Source organism: Manis javanica, chromosome X (genome assembly GCF_040802235.1).
Source record: "Manis javanica isolate MJ-LG chromosome X, MJ_LKY, whole genome shotgun sequence".
In the NCBI taxonomy this organism is placed as follows: domain Eukaryota; kingdom Metazoa; phylum Chordata; class Mammalia; order Pholidota; family Manidae; genus Manis; species Manis javanica.
In genome coordinates, this window is record NC_133174.1 from 108,283,474 (window position 1) to 108,303,861 (window position 20,388).

The window sequence follows — 20,388 nt, forward strand, 5'->3', positions numbered from 1 at the left end:
TTGGTCTTCCTTTAAATGGGCCTGGTTTGCTCTATGCTTTCCTCATAGAACTGCCTTTGCTGCATCCCACAGAAGTTGGGGCATTGTGCTGTTGTTTTCATTTGTCTCCATGTATTGCTTGATCTGTGTTCTAATTTGGTCATTCATCCATTGATTATTAAGAAGCATGTTGTTAAGCCTCCTCCATGTATTTGTGAGCCTTTTTGTTTTCTTTGTAAAATTTATTTCTAGTTTTATGCCTTTGTGGTTTGAGAAGTTGTTTGATACAATTTCAATCTTTTTGAATTTACTGAGGCTCTTTTTGTGGCCTTGTATGTGCTCTATTCTGGAAAATCTTCCAAGTGCACTTGAGGAGAATGTTTATCCTGCTGCTTTTGGGTGGAATGTTCTATAGATGTTTGTTAGGTCCATCTGTTCTAATGTGTTGTTCAGTGCCTCTGTGTTCTTACTTATTTTCTGTCTGGTGGATCTGTCCTTTGGAGTGAGTGGTGTGTTGAAGTCTCCTAGAATGAATGCATTGCATTCTGTTTCCTCCTTTAATGCTGTTAATATTTTTTTCACATATGTAGGTGCTCCTGTGTTAGGTGCATAGATATTTATAATGGTTATATCCTCTTGTTGGATTGACCCCTTTATCACTATGTAATGTCCTTCTTTGTCTCTTGTTACTTTCTTTGTTTTGAACTTCTATTTTGTCTGATACAAGTACTGCAACTCCTGTGTTTTTCTCCCTATTGTTTGCATGAGATATCTTTTTCCATCCCTTCACTTTTAGTCTGTGTATGTCTTTGGGTTTGAAGTGAGTCTCTTATAGGCAGCATATAGATGGGTCTTGCTTTTTTATTCTTTCTATTATTTGTGTCTTTTGATTGGTGCATTCTGTCCATTTACATTTAGGGTGATTACTGATAGATATGTACTTATTGCTGTTGCAGGCTTTGGATTCATGGTTACCAAAGGCTAAATGGCAGCTTCCTTAATATCTAACTGTCTAACTTAACTCACTTTTTATGCTATTATAAACACAGTCTGAAGATCCTTTATTTCTCTCCCTTCCTTTTCTTCTTCTTTCCCTCTTTATATGTTAAGTGTTTTGTTCTGAACTCTTTGTATTTCCCTTGACAGATTTTGTGGATAGCTGATTTTATTTTGCATTTAGTTAGTATTTGGTTGATGTACTTTCTTTGGTAATGGTTTTCTTTTCTCTGGTGACAGCTATTTAGCCTTAGGCATACTTCCATTGTAGTGGTCCCTTTAAATTACACTGTAGAGATGGTTTGTGGGAGGTAAATTCCCTCTACTTTTGCATATATGGGAATTGTTTAATCCCTCCTTCAAATTTAAATGATAATCTTGCTGGGTACAGTATTCTTTGTTCAAGGTCCTTCTGTTTCATTGCAGTGAATATGTCATGCCATTCCTTTCTGTCCTGTAAGATTTCTTCTGAGAAGTCTGATGATAGCCTGATGGTTTTTCGTTTGTAGGTGATCTTTTTTCTCTCTATGGCTCTTTTTACTACTCTGTCTTGTCTTTGATTTTGCCATTTTAATTATTTTTTGTCTTGGTGTTGTCCTCCTTGGGTTTCTTGTGTTGGGAGATCTGCGCACCTCCATGGTCTGAGAGACTATTTCCTTCCCCAGATTGGAGAAGTTTTCAGCTATTATTTCTTCAAAGACACTTTGTATTCCTTTTTCTCTCTCTTTTTCTGATACTTCTATAATGTGAATATTGTTCTGTTTGGATTGGTCACACAGTTCTCTTCATATTCTTTCATTCCTAGAGATCTTTTTATCTCTCTCTGCCTCAGCTTCTCTGTATTCCTGTTCTCTGATTTCTATTCCATTAACAGTCTCTTCCACCTGATCCAGTCTGCTCTTAAATCCTTCCATTATTTGTTTCATTTCTGTTATCTCCCTCCTGAGTTCATCCCTTAGCTCTTGAATATTTCTCTGTAGCTCCATCAGCATGCTTATGACTTTTATTCTGAATTCTTTTTTGGAAAGATTGGTGATTTCTGTCTCACCAAACCCTCCCTGTGATGCTTGAGGTATTTTGCACTGAACAAGGTTCTTCTGCCTTTTCATGGTGATGGGAGTGGTCACTGGTGAGTAGCACATGTGTCAGCTGGGAGAACAAAGTCCCTTCCTGCTTGCCGGTCGCCTTGCTTGTCTCTGTTGTCTTTGTCAGTTAAGCGCACACCGGGAGGAGCCTCTGGGTTAATCCCCTAAGCTGCTGTGGTCAGGGTGGCCTTTGAGTTGGCTTAGGACACTGGTGGGGGTCACAGGCCAGCAGCACGTGTTCTGCTGCAAGAGCAAAGCCCCTTTATGCCTCGCATTCTCTGCCCCTGTCTCCTCTGTCTGTACTGGTCAACCACATGCAGGGAGCAGCCTCTGGGTTAATGTCCTGAGCTTCTGAAGGTGGGGCGGCCTTCGGGATGGCCTAGGGCCCTGGTGGGGGTCACAGGCGGGTGGCATGTGTTCTACCATGAGAAAAAAGCCCCCTTGTGCTTCCCGGATTCTGCGCCCATCTCCCCTGTCTGCTCATCAGCCACATGCAGGGAGGAGCCTCTGGGTTAATCCCCTGAGCTGCCATGGGTGGGGCAGTCTTCTGGATGGCCTAGGGTACTGACAGGGGTCGCAGGCAAGCAGTGTGTGTTCTGCCATGAGAAGAGAGCCCCTTCATGCTTCCTTGACTCTGAGCCCATCTCTGCTGTCTGTGCTCTTCAACTGCATGCAGGGAGCAGTCTCTGAGTCTGGGCTGGTTAGCTGCACACAGGGAGAAGCCTCTGTGTTAATCTGTGTAGTTGCTGTACACAGGGCTGCTCCCTGGTTCTGCAGCAATGGTGGGTCAGCTGGTTTCCTTGCAGTGCTGGTGGGGTTCAAGGAATGACAGGCTGCTTATCATGGTGAGGAGTTTCAGAGCTGTGCTGCCATCCTGGGGATTAGCGCTCCTGAAGTTCCTCAAAGTTCCTAGCCTGCTGGGCTGAGTGTGCCAGGTAGATTTTATCCACCTATTAAATCCTTGTCCCTTTAAGACTTTTAAAGCACCTTCTTTTCTTTTGTCCCAGGGCAGCTGGCTGTGGGAACCTGTTCGCAGTCTTAATCTCAGATTTTGCTTTTCCACTCCTTTAATATCTAGTGCACCATGCAGTGTGTTTCTGTGCTTCTGGGGCAGATTACTAGGGCTGGTTATTTAGCAGTCCTGTGCTTCCACTCCCTCCCCACTCTGACTCTTTTCCTCCTGCCGGTGAGCTGGTGTTGGGAGAGTACTCGGGTCCTGCTGGGTCACAGCTTTGTATCTTACCCTTTTCCATGAGATGTTGGATTCTCATAGATGTAGATGTAGCCTGGCTCATGTACTGTATCTTCTGGTGACTCTTTTAGGAATAGTTGTATTTGCTTTATTTTCAAAATATATATGGTTTTGGGAGGAGACTTCCGCCACTCTGCCTACACCACTATCTTGACAATTCCTCCCAAATCTGTGTTGTTTTAAGTCACTATGTTTGTAGCAATTTGTTACAGCAGCAACAGGGAATTAACACATTGTAAAATGAGAAAGTTAAACTAGGCAATCTCTAATGTTATTTCCAGCTCTAGTGGTCTGTGATCTAGGATATATCTAGAGTAAATGTTTCAGTGAAGAGAAATAGGGACTGTCTGAATAGACTAGAAAGGAATATGATATGAAAACTAGGTTTAGTCTCAGTGACTGCTTATGATTTGTCCACACATGGCTGAACTGACTAATAATAAAAGAAGACTTTAGGAGAAATTAACCAATCTTTAAAAAGTAAGCATATATTAGTATCAGCAAATTTTGTAGTGGCCTGTTCTTGAAGGAATCAAAGGACAGAGGATGTACACCATCAAACTATGTTCTCTCTAAAGTTTGTTTCCTCTAGTGTATTATAAGTCTGTTGGGCCAGAGCTGGGTGGTGTAAGGAGGAAGAGCTTAGAATTCTGGGCAGACCCTTTTAGGACTAATATTCATAGGACACAGTCTTGAGGTTGAACTAGTCAGGGGGAAATTACTGATCAAACATTCTGCTCGGGTGAGGGCAGGTAGAGTAGCAGGGCAGCTTTGATCATGACTGAATGGGCTTGTGTATCTGTACTCAACTTGGACTAACGAACTACATTCATGCATGATCTAGGTATCAAAAACTTTTTTATGTATATATTACCTTCACTTCCTTTTATAGCTAGATGCTCAACTTCACCTGTAGGCCCCCAAAGGAGAAATGGTTAATAAAGAATAAAATGGCTAAGTGGTGAAGGGAGAATTCAATTCATTCTCTTATCCATCTGTACATTCAGCCAACCAGCCAGCCAGCAAATATTTAACCATCTGCTCAGGACAATGCTCTGTTCTATGTGCCGTGGAATATCAAGATGAAGTAGACACAAATTTCATTCTCATGGATTTTAAATTTGACTGAGAGAATTACAAAATGTGTCTAATATGTAATAGAAGGTGATATGGGCCATATGAGAACCATGGACAAAGAGTTAAGTATTTAGGAGTATCCGTGCTTATACAGTACTTAGTACCCTCTTACCTTTGAAGGTACTTATCAAACAGCATCATAGCATCATCTAAAATCTACTCTCAAGGTAAAAATTTATTGTACAGATAAAATCAACTAGAGGATGTATATATCTGTGTGTGTGTGTGTATGTTTTCCTTGTTGCATTCCCTAACACACATTAGATACATATGTGTCACTGGTGCATTTTAAATAAAAAGGATTAGCAGATTATTGCCTAGTTGCCTGAGACAGCATCTGTCTAACAGGAAAAACAGGAAGATCCTGGGATCTAAGTAGACACTGTCCTCTTAGATGCCCAGGACAGTAGGATTTGTAGGGGATCAAAATATGCCACATGGGCATAAGGATTATTTTGAGCTGAAGGTGCTTGAGATTCAACAGATACAGAAAGAAGCCTTCCAATGTTCTGAGAAATGAGTGCAACCATAAAAATCTACTCTCCCAGGGAAGTTCATGGCTATGAACAAGACAAAAGTTGATGACAGTATGGACTTGTATAAACAGACCTTACTTCATTAGTTTCCTCATATATGTGCATTCCTAGTTTACTGCCTCAAGCCTAAAACCCTTTTCTTTTGTATTGTTACTTCTCCACAAATCTATTGTTCTTTGTTAAAATGTTAAATAAGCCCAAATTCTAACTACCCCTCTGATTTACTCATCACTGAGTTTCTACTGTGTGTACTTCTGCTCCATGAGTTAATAAACACTTTGTTTTCCTCTTGTTAATCATTAATCTGTCTTTTGTCACTATAATTTCCAGGATTCCAGCTGGAAACCCTGAGAAAGTTAGGGGGGAAAGTTCTTCTTTTCTTCCTTATAGACTATTGCATAAATATCTGTTTATTTAAAGCAGAAATGACAACTCCTATGCCTATAGGGACACACATGTGCTTTAAATGAATAAAGCAAGACAAATCAATCTTAAGAAAGAACAAAGCTGGGGGCACAATGTGTCCTGATTTCAAAATATACTACAAAGCCATAGTAATCAAAACAGTATGGTACTGGCACAAGAACAGAAAAAAGATCAATAGAACAAAATAGAAAGCCCCAAAATAAACCCACACCTATATGGTCAATTAAAATATGACAAAGTAAGCAAAACTATACAATGGGGAAAAGACAGTCTCTTCAATAAATTGTGTTGGGAAAACTACATGCAAAAGAATGGCCTCGATCACTGTCTTATGCCATATGGAAGAAATAGACTCAAAATGGATTAAAGACCTCAAAATAAATCTGAAACCATAAAACTCCTAGAAAAAAAATGGGCAATTAATTCTTGAACATTAGCATTAGTAGTTTTTTCTGGATATGTCTTTCCAGGGAAGGGAAACAAAATAAAAAATAAACAGGTGGGACTACATCATACTGTACAGCAAAGGAAACTTTCAACAGAACCAAAAGGCAACCTACTGTATGGGAGAATATGCTTGAAAATGATATATCCAATAAGGGGCTGACATCCAAAAAATATAAAGAATATATACAACACAATACCAAAAAGGCAAATAACCAAATTAAAATATGGGCAGAAGACCTGAACATTTTTCCAAAGAAGACATTCCGAGGTCCAACAGGCATGTGAGAAATGCTCAGTGTCCCTAATCACCAGGGAAATGCAAATCAAAACCACAATGAGATATCACTAATACCAAGAAGACAAGAAATAACAAGTGTTGGCAAAGATGTTGAGAAAATGGAACTCTCATAGGATGCTGGTGGGACTGTAGATTGGTGCAGCCACTATGGAAAGCAATATGGAAACTTCTTAGAAACTAAAAGTAGAAATACCATATGACCCAGCAATTCCACTTCTGGAAATTTACCTGAAGGAAACAAAATCACTGATTCAGAAAGATATATGCATGCCTATGTTTATCACAGCATTATTTACATTAGCCAAGGTATGGAAGCAACCTAAATGTTCATAGATAGATGAATGAATAAAAAAGATGTATTATATATATATATATATATATATATTATATATATATAATGGAATATTACTCAGCCATAAAAAAGAATAAAATCTTGCCATTTGTGACAACATGGATGGACCTAGAGGGTATTATGCTGAGTGGAATAAGTCAAAGACAAAGACAAATACCATATGAATTCACTTATATGTGAAATCTAAAAAGCAAACCAAATGAACAAGCAAAACAGAAATAGACTCATAGACACACAGAGCAGTGGTTGCCATAGGGGAGTTGGGTAGAGGGATGGGTGAAATATGTAAAGGGGGAAAACATTAGTGAGAATGTTTGATATTTTGATCTGGGTGATAGTTACATGAATGTATACATATGCAAAAATTCAAGCTGTACACTTTAGATTTGTGCATCTTATTGTATGTAACTCTATACAAAATAAAAAATGAGTGAAGCAAGACAGTTTGTTCTATTGAATGACACATTTGTTTTACATTTTGAATACATAGCAGTATTCCTCACTTTTGCAAAACAAATATGCTCTCCTCCATTTTTTCTTGTAATAGGTGGTCTATACCATGTTTCCCTGCTTTTGTTTGGCAAAGATAGGAGAACTATTTTACCTTCTTTACTGGAAGAAAAATTAGTTCAAATGTAATGATAAATGGCCCCTGATATCCAGGTGCAGAAGCAGAGTAGAGGAGGCAATAGGGAATGGTGAGGAATGTGGCTATCTAGACAGCACATGTCCTACCTAATGGGAGCAGCTTCTATTCAGCTCTGGCCAGTCTATCACCTTGGCATAATATGGGCCCAAAATGGCCACATTTTCTGGTGTTTCAGGAAAAGATGGAAATAGGGATATTTCTTGAAATCTCCTACTTTTCAAATGTTGGTAGCTTTTTAAAAAAATGCAAGACAATGTGTGGGCCACATAGAACACAGCTGTGGGCCTCCAGTTTGCATCTCTTGATTTAAATAGCAACACATAAACTGTATCTTCTCTACACCAGCCTCTATCACTGCCCAGCATAGATTCTAATGTCTTAGTTTAAAACGAGGGTGAGAACAAAGGCCAGCCCCTTGTTAGAGGCAAGGTTTGAATTTGAATGATAGGAAGCTAGAGAGGAAAAAAGAAAACTTAATTAGATATTTTTGACTGTCTCCTTGCCAAATAAATATTTTCTGTACTGTTTCTTTCTCCTCTGTATCCCACGTGTTATATGTTTAAGGTTGGTAATATTACATTTTTTATTAAGGCATTATTGATATACACTCTGATGAAAGTTGTACATGAAAAACAACGTGGTTACTACATTTACCAATATTATCAAGTCCCCACCCATATCCCATTGCAGTCACTGTCCATCAGTGTAGTAAGATGCCACAGAGTCACTATTTGCCTTCTCTGTGTTATGCTGTCTTCCCCTTGACCACCTACACCATGTGTACTAAACATAATACCCTGCAATCCCCTTCTCCCTCCCTCCCCACCTGCCCTCAGACACCCCTCCCCTTTAGTAACCACTAGTCCCTTCTTGGAGTCTGTGAGTCTGCTGCTGTTTTGTTCCTTCAGCTTTGCTTCAGTGTTATACTCCACAAATGAGGAAAATTAATTGGCACTTGTCTTTTTCCGCCTGGCTTACTTCACTGAGCATAATATCCTCCAGCTCCATCCATGTTGTTGCAAATGGTAGGACTTGTTTCTTCCTTATGGCTGAATAGTATTCCATTGTGTATATGTACCACATCTTCTTTATCCATTCATCTACTAATGAACACTTAGGTTGCTTGCATTTCTTGGCTATTGTAAATAGTGCTGTGATAAACATAGGTGTGCCGATGTCTTTTTGAATCTGAGAACTTGTTTTCATTGGGTAAATTTCTAAAAGTGGAATTCCTGGGTCAAATGGTATTTCTATTTTTAGTTTTTTGAGGAACTTGCATATTGCTTTCCACAATGGGTGAACTAGTTTACATTCCCACCAGCAGTGCAGGAGGGTTCCCCTTTCTCCGCATCCTCGCCAACATTTGTTGTTTGTCTTTTGGATGGTGGCCATCCTTACTGGTGTGAGGTGATATCTCATTGTGGTTTTAATTTGCATTTCCCTGATAATTAGTGATGTGGAGCATCTTTTCATGTGTCTATTGTCCATCTGAATTTCTTCTTTGGAGAACTGTCTCTTCATATCCTCTGCCCATTTTTAAAAACATTTTTTATTAAGGTGTGATTGATATACACTCTTATGAAGGTTTCACACAAACAAACAAAGTAGTTACTACATTTACCCATATTATCAAGTCCCCACCCACACCCCAATGCAGTCACTGTCCATCAGTACCTCTGCCCATTTTTTAATCGGGTTATTTGCTTTTTGGGTGTTGAGGTGTGTAAGTTATTTACATATTTTGGATGTTAACCCCTTGTCGGATATGTCATTTACAAATATATTCTCCCATACTGTAAGATGCCTTTTTGTTCTGTTGATGGTGTACTTTGCCATACAGAAACTTTTTAGTTTGATGTAGTCCCATGAGTTCATTTTTGCTTTTGTTTCCCTTGCTCGAGGAGATGCGTTCAGGAAGAAGTTGCTCATGTTTATATTCAGGAGATTTTTGCCTATGTTGTTTTCTAAGAGTTTTATGGTTTCATGACTTACATTCTGGTCTTTGATCCATTTCAAGTTTACTTTTGTGTATGGGCTTACACAATAATCCAGTTTCATTCTCTTGCATGCAGCTGTCCAGTCTTGCCAATACCAGTTGTTGAAGAGGCTGTCATTCCCCCATTGTATATCCATGGCTTCTTTATCATATATTAATTGACCATGTATGGTTGGGTTAATATCTGGACTCTCTATTCTGTTCTCTGTGGGTCTTTTCTTGTGCTAGTACCAAATTGTCTTGGTTACTGTCACTTTGTAGTAGAGTTTAAAGTTGGGAAGCAAGATCCCCCCTGCTTTATTCTTCCTTCTCAGGATTGCTTTGCCTATTCAGGGTCTTTTGTGGTTCCATATGAATTTTAGAATGATTTGTTCTAGTTCATTGAAGAATGCTGTTGGTATTTTGATAGGAATTGCTTTGAATCTGTAGTTTGCTTTAGACAGGATGGCCATTTTAACAATATTAATTCTTGCTATCCATGACCATGGTATGTGTTTCCATTTATTGGTATCTTCTTTAATTTCTCTCATGAGTGTCTTGCAGTTTTCAGATTACAGGTCTTTTACTTCCTTGGTTAGGTTTATTCCTGGGTATTTTATTCTTTTTGATGCAATTGTGAATGGAATTGTTTTTCTGATTTCTCATTCTGCTAGTTCATCGTTAGTGTATAGGAATGCAGCAGATTTCTGTGTATTAATTTTGTATCCTGCAACTTTGCTGAATTCAAATATTAGTTCTAGTAGTTTTGGAGTGGATTCTTTTTGTTTTTTTATGTACAATATCATGTCATCTGCTAACAGTGACAGTTTAACTTCTTCCTTACCAATCTGGATGCCCTTTATTTCTTTGTGTTGTCTCATTGCTGTTGCAAGGACCTCCAGAACTATGTTGAATGAAAGTGAGAGTGTAGGCATACTTGTCTTGTTCCCAATCTTTGGGGAAAGGCTTTCATCTTCTTGCTGTTATGTATGATGTTGGCTGTGGGTTTGTCATATGTGACCTTTATTATGTTGAGGTCCTTGCCCTCTATACCCGTTTTGTTGAAAGTTTCTATCATGAATGGATGTTGAATTTTGTCAAATGCTTTTTTGGCATCTATGGAGATGATCATGTTGTTTTTGTCCTTCTTTTTGTTGATGTGGTGGATGATGTTGATGGATTTTTCAATATTGTACCATCCTTGCATCCCTGGAATAAATCTCACTTGATCATGGTGGATGATATTTTTGATATATTTTTGAATTTGGTTTGCTAATATTTTGTTGAGTATTTTTGCATGTATGTTCATCAGGGATATTGGTCTGTAATTTTCTTTTTTTGTGGTGTCTTTGCCTGTTTTTGTTGTTAGAGTGATATTGGCCTCATAGAATGAGTTTGGAAGTATTCCCTCTTTTACTTTCTGGAAAGCGTTAAGGATGTTTAGTATTAGGTCTTCACTAAATGTTTGATAAAATTCAGTGATGAGGCCATCTGGTCCAGGGATTTTGTTTTTAGGTAGTTTTTTGATTACTGATAGAATATTGTTGCTGATAATTGGTCTGTTCAGATTTTCTGTTTCTTTCTGGGTCAGCTTTGGAAGGTTGTATTTTTGTAGAAAGTAGTCCATTTCTTCTAGGTTATCCAATTGGTTAGAATATAATTTTTCATAGTATTCTCTCATAATTCTTTGTATTTCTGTGGTGTCTGTAGTGATTTTTCTTTTTTCATTTTTGATTCTGTTTATGTGTGTAGACTCTCTTTTTTTCTTGATAAGTCTGGCTAGTGGTGGTTTATCTGTTTTATTATCTCGAAGGCCCAGCTCTTGCTTTCATTGATTCTTTCTATTGTTTTATTCTTCTCAATTTTATTCATTTCTGTTCTAATCTTTATTATGTCCCTCCTTCTACTAATTTTTGGCCTCATTTGTTCTTCTTTTTCTAGTTTTGTTAATTGTGAGTTTAGGCTGTTTATATGGGATTGTTCTTCTTTCCTGATGTAGGCCTGTATTCCAATATACTTCTCTCTTAGTACAGCCTTTGCTGCATCCCACAGATTTTTGCGGTGTTGAGTCACTGTGGTCTTGTCTCTATGTATTGCTTGATCTGTTTTTATTTGGTCATTCATCCATTGGTTATTTAGGAGCATGTTGTGAAGTCTCCATGTGTTTGTGGGATTTTTCATTTTCTTTGTGTAATTAATTTGTAGTTTCATACCTTTGTGGTCTGAGAAGCTGGTTGGTACAATTCCAATCTTTTTGAATTTACCAAGGCTCTTTTTGTGGCCTAGTAGATGATCTTTCCTTGAAAATGTTCCGTGTGCACTTGTGAGGAATGTGTATTCTGCTTCTTTTGGGTGTAGAGTTCTGTAGATGTGTCTTAGGTCCATCTGTTCTAATGTGGTTTTCAGCATCTCTGTCTCCTTACTTATTTTCTGTCTGATTGATTTATCCTTTGAAGTGAATGGAGTGTTGATGTCTCCTAGAATGCATGCATTTCATTCTATTTCCCCATTTAATTCTGTTATGAGCTCCTACATATGTGAAAGAAACACTGTGTTGGGTGCATAAATATTTATAATGGTTATATCTTCTTGTTGGATTGACCCCTTAATCATTATGTAATGTCCTTCCTGTCTCTTGTGACTTTCTTTATTTTGAAGCCTATTTTGTTTGATACAAGTACTGCAACTCCTGCTTTTTTCTCCCTATTAGTTGCATGAAATATCTTTTACCATCCCTTCACTTTTAGTCTGTATATGTCTTTGGGTTTAAAGTGAGTCTCTTGTAGGCAGCATATAAATGGAACTTGTTTTTTGTCCATTCAGTGACTCTGTGTCTTTTGATTGGTGCATTGAGACCATTTACATTTAGGGTGATTGTCAATAGGTATGTACTTATTGCCATTGCAGGCTTTAGTTTTGTGGTTACCAAAGGGTCAAGGTTAACGTGCTTACTGTCTAATAGTCTAACTTAACTCACTTAGTACGCTATTACAAGCGCAATATAAAGGTTCATTTTTTCTCCTCCTTTTTCTTCCTCCTCCATTAATTATATAGTATGTATCATATTCTGTACTTTTTGTCTGTCCCTTGACTGACTTTGGGATTAGTTGATTTAATTTGCCTTTTGCTTAGTAATTAACTGTTCTACTTTCTTTACTGTGGTTTTATTACCTCTGGTGGCAGCTATTAAACCTTAGGAACACTTCCATCTATAGCAGTCCCTCCAAAATACACTGTAGAGATGGTTTGTGGGAGGTAAATTCTCTCAGCTTTTGCTTATCTGGAAATTGTTTAATCCCTCCTTCAAATTTAAATGATAATGCCAGATAAAGTATTCTTGGTTCAAGACCTTTCTGCTTCATTACATTAAATATATCATGCCACTCCCTTTTGGCTTATAAGGTTTCTGCTGAGAAGTCTGATGATAGCCTGATGGGCTTTCCTTTGTATATGATCTTATTTCTCTCTGTGGCTGCTTTTAATAGTCTGTCCTTATCCTTGTTCTTTGCCATTTTAATTATTATATGTCATGGTGTTGTCTTCCTTGGGTCCCTTGTGTTGGGAGATCTGTGGATCTCCATGGCCTGAGAGACTATCTTCTTCCCCAGATTGGGGAAGTTTCCAGCAATTACCTACTCAAGGACACTTTCTATCCCCTTGTCTCTCTCTTCTTCTTCTGGTACCCTTATAATACAAATATTGTTCCATTTGGATTGGTCACACAGTTCTCTCAAAATTATTTCATTCTTAGAGATCCTTCTTTCTCTGTTTCTCAGCTTCTTTGTATTCCTCTTCTCTAATTTCTATTTCATTTATTGTTTCCTCTACCATATATTATCTGCTTTTTAAACTTTCCGTTATGTGTTTTATTTCTGGTACTGTGTTCCATAATGATTGGATCTCCGACTGGAATTCATTCCTGAGGTCTTAAATATTTTTCTGTACCTCCATGAGCATGTTTATTATTATTTTTTTGAAATCTCAGGAAGATTCAAGAGATCGGTTTCATTTGACTATTTTTCTGGTGTATGTATGATTTTGATGTTCCTTTGATGTTCTTTTGACCCTCTAGTGCCCAGAAGCTCTACTCTCTGGAGCTGCTCAGGTCCTGGAGCAATGTAGAGGGTCACAGGGGAGCGGTGTTGGTGCATGGGGGGAGGAAAGAACTGTTTCCTGCTTCCCGGCTGCTGTGCCTATCTTGACTGCCAGAACCAGTAGGCTGATCACACAGGTATAAGCCTCTATGCTTTGCATTTGTAGCTGCTGTAGTCAGGGCTTCCCTCTGGCTGTCCTGTTGCCAGGGCAGGGTTTGCCAGTTTGTAAGCCAGCTGAGGGCTGGCCGGGAGGAAAGCATAGTAGGCTGCGTATCACAGTGGGGGCCTCATAGCTGCATAGCCAGCCAAGGGGCTGGAGCACCTGAAGATCATCAAAGTTCCCAACCTGCTGGGCAGAATGCACCCAGGTAATTTTGTTTACCTGTCCTTTCTCCTGAGCAGTAAGCTCTGTGCAATCCTTGCCCCTTTAGTAGCCCTCTCACTGTTAGGAATTCTCTCAGACTGCCCACCTTTCTTTTGTCCCAGAGCAGCCGGATATGGATCTCTGTTTTCCACAAGCGGCTGGAATCTCAGTCTCTCCAGGAGTTCTACCTGTCTTAGCTTTCCAACTCCCCTAATCACCAGAGTACCGTGCAATGTAGGTTTGTGCTCCCACAGCAGATCTCCAGAGCCAGGTGTTCAGCAGTCCCAGGCCTCCACTCCCTCCCCGCTCCATTTCTCTTCCTCCCACTGGTCAGCTGGGGTGGGCGAAAGGCATGGGTTCTGCCAGGTTATGGCTTTGGTACATTACCCTGCTCTGTGAGGTCACTTATTTTCTCCAGGTGTATACAGTCTGGAACAGCCTTCTTTCCTGTTGCTGTTTCAGGATTAGTTGTATTAATTATATTTTCCTATTATATGCAGTTTTAAGAGGAGTCCTCTGTCTCACCTCTCTCACCACCATCTTTAATCCTCTCTCGGTAATGTTATATTTTTTTAACAGATATCAGGACAGTGAGACATAGTATTTGCATGTGGGAATGTCCAGGACAATAAGGAACACATGACAGACATTTTGATAAAATCACAAATCAGTGGCCTCCTATGGACTCAGTATCTTGTCTTCTTTTTAGGTGGCAGCCTTTAGTCACATGGTCTTTTGTGGTTTTGTTTTTAAAACCTCAGTAACTAAAGCCTTGCATTAGGATCCAGTGCTCTGGTTCCTCGTCAGAGCACTGAAGAACCTGGCTGACCCCACCCTGGCCTGTGATAGTGCCCTGTCTGTGTCTTGAGAGTGGGTTTCAGCCCCGGGCAAGTTCACTGTGGATTCAATGTGACCAAAGAAATGACAGTAGAGTTTTTCTTTGGGGTGAAAATGTTTATTATCCGGCTTGTTCTTCTGGCAGTAGGTGGAGCACTAGCATCTCTGCTTCCGCCCAGAGCACTGGGCCGAGCTCTCTATATAGCACAATAATAGCTTATTGCCTACAGGTGTGGAAGTGGCAGCCCAGCAACAGGCCAGTTACATCATCAGGTGGTTTAAGTTCAGTGAGGATCCTGGCCATAGGAACCCCAACTTCCCACAGTCTTTATTAGAGAGAAAAGCCCAGTGCTTGGTATTCAGGCCCTCTTAAAAGTGCTTTCTGTATTGGCTGGGGAGAAAGTGCAGGCTGAAGTTCTGTCAGACTGGAATAAAGGGCTTTCTCAGAGAACGTTTGGACACATTTGACTTTGGGATTGTTTAATTTTGGATGGTTACAGGAGGCCAGGCTGAGCCTTGCAAGAGCAGCTGCAAGGGTAGGAAGACTGGAAGGCAGTAATGGTGTCATGGAATGGTCTGGTCTTTGCAACTTAGCTCAAACTCAAAAAATCTTTCAGTGCCAGGCTGCTCTGCACAAGTCCAGGAGTGGTGGCTACCTGGAGGAATGGGAGAGTATATGCTCTTTTCAAAGGTACTCAAAAATCAAAATTATCTTAGATCTGTGCTGTTCTCACAAAGCATGTGCTGAATTAGGCCCACCTGCTACCAGTGGGAGCCCTGGCCTAGATCCTTTCTAAGAGCCCTGCAGCTTTGGCCTTTCATTATTTGGCAGTACTTTAAAAACCCAAACTGAAAGGAGGTCAAGTGGGTGTGTTGCTAGACAGCATCTAGAAAGAAATGCTCTTGCTGTTGGAGCAGACAGAAGAAAAACCAAAAACTGGGTAGGCATCCACTTCTTTACCCGCACAGATTTTCTTGCCCTCCTGCCTAGGCCCCAGTAGTTTTCCTGACTTTCTGTTTAGACCAATACTCACCAGGGTAGCCTTAAATCTTATCATATCTAAATCTTTAAGAGTATTGTTTTCATTCTGTTCAGTGCTTCCTCTGAATCCGCTGGCCATCCAGGTGGGGCTTGTTAGATCGGATTTGGATTTGTTGACAATCCCTGATTTGATTTCTGAAGTGCTGAAGGGTAATCTTGCATTGGACTAGGGTGTGAGGAGGGGTGAGGCAGCATTGTTTTTTGAACTTTGAATTCTTACTCATGTCTGTTGAAAATGAGAATGAGGAACAAGTTCCATTTGTTAGATGGGGCTTTCCCTGACTATTCAGTCACTTATTTCAAGCTCTTACATGTTGGTGGTATTTGTTGACTATTTCAGAATGTGTACACGCACTCAGTGGCTTGGCTACGAATATGGGTTTTATAGACTCATAGATTGTCAGAGCTTGAAGAACCACTGAAAGAATATCATTCACCAAAACTCTCATTTTACAGATGAGGAAACTGAGGCTCAGAGAGGAAGTGACACAGTGATTCAGTGGCAGAGCTAGTAGAAGAACTCAGAGCTCCTGTCATTTCTTTTAATCTAGAGCTCTTTATCTTTATTATTTCCTAATGTGTAATAGATCAGTTGTGGAGACCAGCCATCCCTTCATTTATGACTCTGGTACTTTCCTTCCTAAGAAGCCAATAAATATTATAAATCTAATATGAATGATAACTAATATGAAAAATGTTGCTAGTGAAAATTATGCCTCCCAGCTGCTGGGTTATCATATCTAACTAGGATTCTCTGAGTTAGTAATCAGTGGAGGCACTTAAGATGTCCATACACTTTGCAAGCATCACCATCCCTAATTACTGTTAGCACAGTTCTCATTTGGTTAGATAACTATAATCATGGTAACTGTTAAAAAAATCTCATTTTTAAAAACCAATGTCAGACTTAAAAAAAAATCTTACTACTGAGTATGGAGTAGGTGCTCAATAAATATGTATAGAATGAAATAAGTGCTTCACTACAATTCTAGCTTTTGCTGTTCTGTCCATTGACCCAGACATCCCAGGGGAAGCTGTTTGTGCACACCCTTTGAGCTACAGGAAATCTAATGCTATTTCCTAGTGCAGCAGCAAAAACAAAGGCCTCCAACTATGTCATATGTTCTAATGTAGTGTGCACAGAGGGCTTAGAACATCCTATATGATCAGCAAAATGTTCCAAGCCAATGTGAAATTATTGCTGTACGGAGCCTACCTAGGTAAGCAGGTCTTGTAATTGTAGGCCATCTTAATGACACCTCTTTATTTCTCAGCTCTTCTGTCCTAGATATAGTGCTTCTCCAGGAATTCTGCTTTTCTTAATGGCAGAGAAAAGTATATGTGGATCCTGTGGCAAGTTAAGGAGTAGTATGACGTGGCTTCTTGTGTTTTACTTTTTAAATTTTTGAGAAGTTTTGATTCTGCTCCTTTATTTCAATAGAAAATTAATATTTGCTCCCAGATTTGGGGTAAAGTTGCTGTGCAGGAAATTCTGCCATATTTATATCCTTTGGCATTCTTTGGGACACCTATGCTATGTTGTCAGAGCCCAATTTGAGGAAGGTGGAACTAGAGAGTACCTGATGTGTCCATCCATGAAAGCAGGTCATTGTTCTTAGCCTGGAGAGGTTATAGTCTCTGATTTCTTTAGATTTATGGCAATTGATTTCAAACAATTCTTAAAAACTCATCCAAATAATGTTTTCTTCAAAACAAAGGTGTCATGGGAGGCCAATATGTAAGATTCTGGTCTACTTTGGGCAAAGCAGGGGCCTAGGAGTACAGAGCCTTTCTTTCTTGGGTCCCTTTTCCTCCTTGTAATGGGGCACTGGGGGGTTTGAAAGTAGTTTGAAATCATTACACTAGGGTGATTCTATTCTTCATCTAGTTCTGGTATCTTTCATTCATTCAATGTCTGTTCACTTAACAAACATTTGTTGAGTGATTACTATGTGCCAGGCACTGTTCTGACATGGCTGATACAGCAGACAATAAAACAAATAAAATGTCCTGCCCTTGTGGAACTAAAGTTTTAACAGGGTAGCCAACCAATTAACATGATAAATCAGTAAAATGCATGTATAGTTTGTTAGCTAACGATTCTCCTAAGAAGAATAGTAAAATGGAAGGGAAATTGGAGGTGTTGGGATATTTGTTTTGCAATTTTCTAGAGTTTGGCTAAATAAATTGTCAATGAGAAGATGAATTTTAAGTTAAGATGTGGAGGAAATGAAAAAGCTAGCCCTGTGGAGATCTGGTGAAAAATCCTTCTGGGTATAGGAAAGAGCAAGTGGGAAGCTCTGAGGTGGGATGATGCTCAGTACGTTCAAGCATAGTGAGGCATTATAAAAAGAAAACAAATTTCCCATTTGCAACAACATGGATGGATCTAGAGGGTATTATGCTCAGTGAAATGAGCCAGGCAGAGAAAAATTAATTCCATATGATTTCACCTATTTGTGGAATATAAAAACAAAGCAAAACAGAAAGAACAAAACAGTAGTAGACTCATAGACACCAATGAGGGACTAGTGGTTATAGTGGTTACTGAGGGGGAGGGGTTGAAGAAGGAAGGGGGGAGGGGAAGGGGATAAAGGGACATAATAATTTGCAATCACAATATGGGTTGGTCACGGGACAGTAGTACAGCATGGAGAATACAGTTAATGACTCTAACATCTTGCTACATTGATAGATAGTGACCTCACTAGAGGGGGTGAGGATTTAGTAATATGCATAACTTTTGAACCACTGTGTTGTATATTTGAAGCCAACATAAGATTGTATATCAATGATACTTTAATAAAATAAAAAAAATAGTGAGGCTTTCACTGTGAGTGAAATGGAGAGTCATTGTAGGGTGTTGAGTAGATTCTGTTAAGTTCCAACAATGTTACCCTGGCCGCTGGGTAGAGAATTTATTGTAAGTGGGCAAGGGCAGAGTAGAGAAACCTACAAGGAGGCTACTGAGATAATCCAGAAGGGAAATAGTGGTGACTTGGGAGAGAATTGTAGCAATGGGATGGTGAACAGTGGTCAAACTGTGGCAGAAGGGCCAACAGGATTTGCTCTGGACCATATGTGGGTGTGAGATAAAACAGAAGAGCCAAGAATGACACAATCTGAACAATTGGAAGAATGGGGCAACCTGTGGTGGGATGGGGCACATAGGGATGCAGGGACTGTCAGGAGCTCATTTAGACATGTTAAGTTTGAATGTCTATCATCCACCTATGTAAAGATTTCTGGCTGGCACTTTTATTCAACATAGTTCTAGCCATAGTAATCAGATAACACAAAGAGATAAAAGGCATCCAGATTGGTAAGGAATAAGTTAAACTGTCAGTGTTTGCAGATGACATGATATTGTACATAAAAAACCCTAAAGAATCCACCAAAAAACTATGAGAACTAATAACTGAATTTATCAAAGTTGCAGGATACAAAATTAATATACAGAAATCTGTTGCATTCCTATACACTAATGATGAACTAGCAGAAAGAGAAATCAGAAAAACAACTCCATTTACAATTGCATCAAAAGGAATAAAATACCTAGGAATAAACCTAAGCAAGGAAGTGAAAGGCCTATACCCTGAAAACTACAAGACACTCTTAAGAGAAATTAATGAAAACAACAATAAATGGAAATACATCCCGTGCTCATGGATAGGAAGAATTAATATTGTCAAAATGGCCATCCTGCCTAAAGCAATCTAGAGATTCAATGCAATGCCTATCAAAATACCAACAACATTCTTCAATGAACTGGAACAAATACTTCTAAAATTGATATGGAACCACAAAAGATCCCGAATAGCCAAAGCCATCCTGAGAAGGAAAATAAAGCAGGGGGGATCTCGCTTCCCAACTTCAAGCTCTACTACAAAGCCACAATAATCAAGACAATTTGGTACTGGCACAAGAATGGACCCATAGACCAATGGAACAAACTAAACCCAAGCATATATGGTCAATTAATATACAGTAAAAGAGTCATGGATGTACAATGGGGAAATGACATCCTCTTTGTAGGAGAATGAAACTAGATTATTGTCTAAGTCCATACACAAAAGTAAACTCAAAATGGATCAAAGACCTGAATGTAAATCATGAAACCATAAAACTCTTAGAAGACAACATAGGCAAAAACCTCTTGAATATAAACATGAGCAACTTTTTCCTGAACACATCTCCTCAGGCAAGGGAAACAAAAGCAAAAATGAACAAATGGGACTACATCAAACTAAAAAGCTTCTGTACAGCAAAGGATACGATCAAAAGCAGATACTATCAAAAGTAGAACAAAAGGGCATCCTATAGTATGGGAGAATATATTTGCAAATGACTTATCCAATAAGGGGTTAACAACCAAAATATATAAAGAACTCACATGACTCAACACCTAAAAACAAAATAACCTCATTAAAAAATGGGTGGAGGACCTGAACAGACACTTCTCCAAAGAAGAAATTCAGATGGCAAACAGGCACATGAAAAGATGCTCCACTTCACTAATTATCAGAGATATGCAAATTAAAACCACAATGAGATATCATCTCACACCAGTTAGGATGGCCAACATCCAAAAGACAAACAACAACAAATGCTGGTGAGGATCCGAAGAAAGGGGAACCCTCCTGCACTGCTGGTGGGAATGAAAATTGGCACAACCATTGTGGAAAGCAATATGGAAGTTCCCTTAAGAAAACTAAAAGTAGAAATACCAATCCACCCCTAGGAATTTACCTGAAGAAAAGAAGACATGAAGAAAAGAAATCTCTGATTCAAAAAGACATTTGCACCCCTATGTTTATTGCAGCACTATTTACAAAAGCCAAGAAATGGAAGCAACCTAAGTTGTCCATCAGTAGATGAATGAATAAAGAAGATGTGGTACATATACATAATGGAATATT